The sequence below is a fragment of the Tamandua tetradactyla genome, chromosome 24 (genome assembly GCF_023851605.1).
Source record: "Tamandua tetradactyla isolate mTamTet1 chromosome 24, mTamTet1.pri, whole genome shotgun sequence".
Classification (NCBI taxonomy): domain Eukaryota; kingdom Metazoa; phylum Chordata; class Mammalia; order Pilosa; family Myrmecophagidae; genus Tamandua; species Tamandua tetradactyla.
Window position 1 is genome coordinate 55,969,226 of NC_135350.1, and position 6,243 is coordinate 55,975,468.

Here is a 6,243-nt window from a genome sequence, read left to right on the forward strand (position 1 = left end):
TGTAGAAAAGGCTTTATTCAGGAGTTGGGCCTCATCAGAAATTTAAGAATTCATACTGCAGAGAAACTATGAATGTCATGGATGTGGTAAAGCTTCTATCTGGAAGGCATGCATTAATTCACATGGGAAAGAAGACTTATGAATGTAACAAATGTGGAAAAGCTTTCATTCGAACACAAAACCTCCTAAGACAGCACAGAACTCACACAGGAGAAAAACTCTCTGCATGTAAGGAAAGTGGGAGGGCTTCAGCTGCAAGCATGATCTCATTGAGCATAAGATATTCATAGTAGATAGAAACCTTATGAGTGTCCTAAGTACAACAAAATATTCAGTTACAAGAGAAACCTCATTGAGCCTCTGAAAAGTCATACTGGAGAGAAATTATGGTTGTTAGAATGCGGGAAAGCCTTCTCTCAATTTTCATCCATTCCTTCACACACGAGAAGTCACACAGGGGAGAAACTATAAATGTAACAGGGAAAAGCTTTCTCTCAGCACTCAACATTTACTTTACATAGGAGAAATACAGGTGAAAAACTATGAATGTAACGTATGTGAGATTTTTTTTCTCAAAAAGAATCTCTTTATGTACATGAGAGATATCATATGGGTGAAAAATGTTATGAATATAATCAGTGTGGAAAATCTTTTATTCAGAAGTCTAGCCTTATACACCAGAGAGTTCATACTGGAGAAAAACCTTATACCTATAAGCATTGTGAGAGAGCCTTTCATAAATAAATAAATAAATAAGTCACACAGGGGCAAGAAATCTATGAATGTAAAGAATCTGGGAAAATCTTCCATCATAACAGCATTTATGACACATAAGAGAAGTCACAGAAGAGAAAACCCATTTAAATAATAAATCTGGGAACGCGGTTACACAGAAAACATCTCTAACTGCACATCTGAAATATCAAGCAGGTGAGAAACCCTAAGTGTAATGTGCGTAGAAAGGCCTCTCAAATTTCAGCTTTTGCTCTATACGTGAAGACATATATAAGTGAGAAACCTGTATAGTGCATGTAGGAACATTTTTAATCATAATTCTTATTTCAATAGTCACCAGAAAATTCATAGCCAGTACAAACTGAGTGCCTAAGTGTCAGAAAAACTTTAGCAGAAATTCACTTCTCATACCTCATGAAAAAAAATCATGCTGCACCAAAACACTACAGAGGTGCTAAAGCCTTAAGTAAATACTCAGAATTTCTGAAGCACAAAAAGACTCATACTGCAGAAAAATAACATCGGTACAATGGAAAGCCTGTTCAAATAAACACATGTAGCAAGCTTTGTACCTAGTGATGAAACTCTGAAGCATGAATACTAGTGTTGGGAACAGGACGGATGCGTGCCTGCGATCAGCACTATTTGCTGACATTGGTATTGGGTGGTCTAGTCAATGAAACAAGATGAAGAAAAGAAAAACATGATATAGATTGGAAAGAAAATTATAACATTACCGTCATGTGTAGGACAAGTTAACTGAAAATATGGTATTTCAGTTCATAAGTAACGTAAATAGCTTTTAAACATACAAAAATATACTCTACTTTGCTTGTAGGAGAAATGTATATAAAAACTGCAGAAAGGAAAATATATGGAAAAATTGGAATCTTCTTGCAATCAAGTGGGCACGTGAAATGCTATAACTGGCTTGGAAAAAAAGTTTTGTAATCCCTCAGTTAAACAAAGCTCTATAAAGCTGTTTAAGAAACCATAACAAGATACTATTTTTCACTTCTTCTATTAATAGATTCTTTAAAGTGTGGCATCAAGTTTTATTAACAAGGCAAGAAAAGGAATTGGTCCTTTTATATGTTGATAGGATGACTACAAAATGATACAACTCCTACAAAGGGAATGTAGCAGAATTTACACAATTACAAATAACCATTTTGTTCTAGAAATTCCCACTTCTGTGAATTTATTCCAAAAATACACACTCAAAAATACAAAAAGGTTTATGCACAAAGTAGTCATTGAATACAAGTTTTTTACAGTAAAAAATTTTAAATAATCCAGTTTTCAATCAGTAGGAGCCTGGTTGAAGTAATTTATGGTATATCCACATTATAGTGTACCCTGAAGCTTTAAAAATTATGCTACAAGAGTTTTGGGAAGATGGCAGAATAGGATAGGTCGAGTTCACCCCTGCTCCAAGAATCAGCTGGAAAAGGGATGGGAGGGCAACTGGGACCACAATTCCTGGGTGTAAGTGACCGGAACAGTCTTCTGCACCACATAGTGAGGTCCTGGTTCCAAAAGCTGTGAAATGGAAAAGCAGAGAACCAGAGACCAACTGACTCTTGCAAACAGCCTAATCTGGAAGCCCAGAGCCCTCAGAAATGCACAAATGGGGAGACAGGGACTAGGAAGTAAGTCAAGCCTCTTTCTTTAAACATGCTGAGTGCAGCCTGAGATCCGCGATTCACCCCACACCCCACGCACCTGAACCTCATCACCCACTCACCCCTCTCTGTGCTCCAAGCCCCTGTCCCACCAATCCCTACATGAGTACCCACCCCACACCCCCACCCCAAGCATGTGAACACCTACCCAGCCCAACCCACTTTTTCTGGCTGCAGGCCCTTACCTCCACACCCATCCCATATAGTCATGCACCCCCCCACCCCCTACTCCCCCCACACCCGAGCTCTATGCAAGTGTACATCAGTTCGCAGCCCTCCAAGGTCTGCACAAGCACACAGCACCCAGTCATGTGCCCCAGCTCTGGGAAAGCGATGACCTGCACAGCCAAGCTCCGTCTACCCCCAGCCAATGCAGACTCAATGTAGACCCACTGCTCAGTGTAGTCAGTTTAAAAAAAAGTTTTGTAATCCCTCAGTTAAACAAAGCTCGATAAATCTGTTAAAGGAACCACAGCAAGATGCTATGCACTCAAAAGGCCCTGGCCCTAGACCAGCACACACCAGAGACCCACCCCACAGACCTGTGCACCTGCACAGTGTGGCATATTTCTCAGGGACTGGAGCCTAGCCATACTTAAAATTTTTTAATCCTTCTCTCCCTCTCTACATTCACTCTCTGCCCTCCGTACCTGTAACCCCCCTCTCTGTTCCCCCCTTCCCCCTCTTGTTGTAGACCGCCCATTTCCGTAACTCACCACTAAACCGCAAGCCTTCCTGTTATTCTCTTCACTCCTCTATACCTAACCTAAGCCCTCAGCCTAGCAACTGCCTCCTGCCTTGTGTGATTGGCTGTCCCTTCCTGACGTGTGCGCCCAAGACTCCACCCCTCCCCGAGAGTACTTAAGCCCCACGCTTACCCCGCTCTGGGTCGTCCGAGCCCCAGGGTCTTCGGACCCCAGACGTCTCACTCCTCGGGTTCCCGGGTGGCCCATCCCGGAGTGTATCAATAAAAGCTTAAAACCCGCATCTGGCCTCAGTGAAGACTTCTCGCGACCGCCGGCTGGGGAAAGCGCCGGCTCCAGCTTACCCAGGTTAATTCCCGCGAGCTCGCCCCAAACCCACCCAGTGTACTGGTCGCGCGGCCCGGCTGAAGCTATCAGCGGCACACAGCAACGTCCTCCTTGTTACTGGGCAATCACGTTCACAGGTATTAGGGTAGCCTCCCCAACTTGTGCCTATACCTGCATTGCAACATATCACCACACTGTTGTGCCCCACCACACACCCTGCATCCTGCTCCACGTCCATCTCACAAATACAAGGCTTTAGACTACTGTAGGAAATCAATCTCCAAAGTAAACCAATCAAGATATTTACATACTGTAAAGAGAGCAGAATATCACTAAGCATATTATGATGTGGACAGATACAGCCCAGCATAACTACTAATTTAAAACACCAGAAAAGACAGATGTTGGAACAAACTAATCAAAGATACTTGTATAACTCTACTTAATAAAATAAATAGGATGGCTAATGAAAAAAAGAGATGAAGAAAACACTAGAAGATCATAAAGAGGAATTTGAAAGCACAAATACAAAAATAGATATCACAAAGATTAAAGATAGTGCAGACCAAATAAAAGCATATTAAAGTCACACAACAGCAGAATTGAAGAGGCAGAAGAAAGAATAAACAAACTAGAGGACAGGATAACTGATTTCAAATACTCAAAACAACAAATGACAAAAAAGATGGAAAAATTTGAATTTGATCTCAGGTAAATGATGGACAAAACAAAGGGCACAAATATAAGAATCTTTGGTGTCCCAGAAGGGAAAAGAAGAATAAAGGACTAGGAAGATTAGTTGAGGATATAATGGGCTAAAACTTCCCAACCATTATAAAGGACATAAATATGCAAGTCAAAGAAGCTGAATGAACTCCAGATAGAATAAATCCAAGTAGGCCTTTACCAATACACACAATTAGCCTGTCAAATGTTGAAGAGAAGCAGAAAATCCTGAAAGCTGTAAAAGAAAAACAATCTACTACATACAAGGGTAACCACATAAGACTGAGTTCAGACTACTCAACTGGCACTATGGAGGTGAGAAGGCCATGGTATGATATAACTGAGATCCTGAAAGAGAAAGACTTCCAGCTAAGAATTCTGAACCCATCCAAATTGTCCTTCAAACCTGAGGGAGAGAGAAAAATTTTCACAGACAAACAAATCCTGAAAGAATTTGGCAACAGGAGACTGGTCATACAAGAAATACTAAAGGGAGTTCTGGCAGGTGAAAAACAAAGACAGGAGAGGAAGCTCTGGAAGATGGCACAGAATTGAAGAATAGCAGTAAAGGTAATTTAAGTATAAAAGGAGAAAGAGGGAAAAGAATATATGAATATGACAAATAAATCCAAAAGATAAGATGGTAGATTCAAGAAACACATTTTCAGTATTAACTTTGAATGTTAATGGACTAAATGTACCAATTAAAAGATACAGATTGGCAGAATGGATTAAGAACTATAACTTACTTATATGTTGCTTACAAGAGGCTCATTTTAGATGCAGGAATACAAATAGATTGAAAGTGAAAGGATGGAAAAAGATATTCCACACAAGTTGTAACCAAAATAAAGCAGAAGTAGCTATACTAATATCAGACAAAATGGACTTCAAATGTAAAGACATCATAACAGACAAAGTAGGACACTACATACTATTTAAAGGGTCAATTCACCAAGAAGATATAACAATCATAAATGTTTATGTTCCCAATCAAGGAGCTCCAAAGTACATGAGACAGACATTGGCAAAACTGAAGGGAGAAATAGATGTTTCAATAATAATAGTAGGAGACTCCAATACACCACTATCCTCTACAGATAGAACAACTACACAGAAGATCAACAAGGAAATAGAGAAGTTAAATAACTTGATAAATGAATTAGACCTAACAGACATATATAGGTCATTGCACCCCAAATCATCAGGTTATACATTCTTCTCTAGTGCTCATGGAACATTCTCCAGGATAGGTCATATGCTAGGGCACAAAACAGGTCTTTATAAATTTTAAAAACGTTGAAATTATTCAAAGCACTTTCTCTGATCACAATGGAATGAAGCTGGATATCAATAACCCACAAAGAATGAGAAGTTTCACAAATACATGGAGATTAAATAACATACTCTTAAACAACTAATGGGTCAAAGAAGAAATTGCTAGAGAAATCAGTAGCTATCTGGAAATTAATGAAAATGAGAATACAACATATCAGAACATTTGGGATGCAGGAAAGGCTGTGCTGAGAGGAAAATGTATTGCCCTAAATGCCTATATTAAAAAACAAGAAAGAGCAAGCAAACTAAACCCAAAGCAAATAGAGGAAGAGAAATAACAAATATGAAAGCAGGGATAAATGAATGGGAGAAGAAAAGCATAACAGAAAGAATCAATAAAACCAAAAGTTGGTTCTTTGAGAAAATCAATAAAATTGATGGGCCACTGGCAAGACTGACAAATTAAAAAGAGAGAGGATGCAAATAAACAAAATCAGACATTAGAAGGAGTGCATTACTATAGACCTTGAAGAAATAAAAGAAATCATAAGACAATACTGTGAACAAACCATATGTCAACAAAGTAGACAAATTAGATTAAATGAACAAATTCCTGGAAACATACAAACAAGTTACACTGATTGAGGAAGAAATAGAACAGCTCAAGTAGAGATTCAGTAGAGATTCAGTCATCAAAAATCTTCCTACATGGTGGTTCAACAGGCAGAGTTCTCATCTGCCATGCCAGAGACCTGGTTCCATTTCTGGTGCCTGGCCAGGCAAAAAAA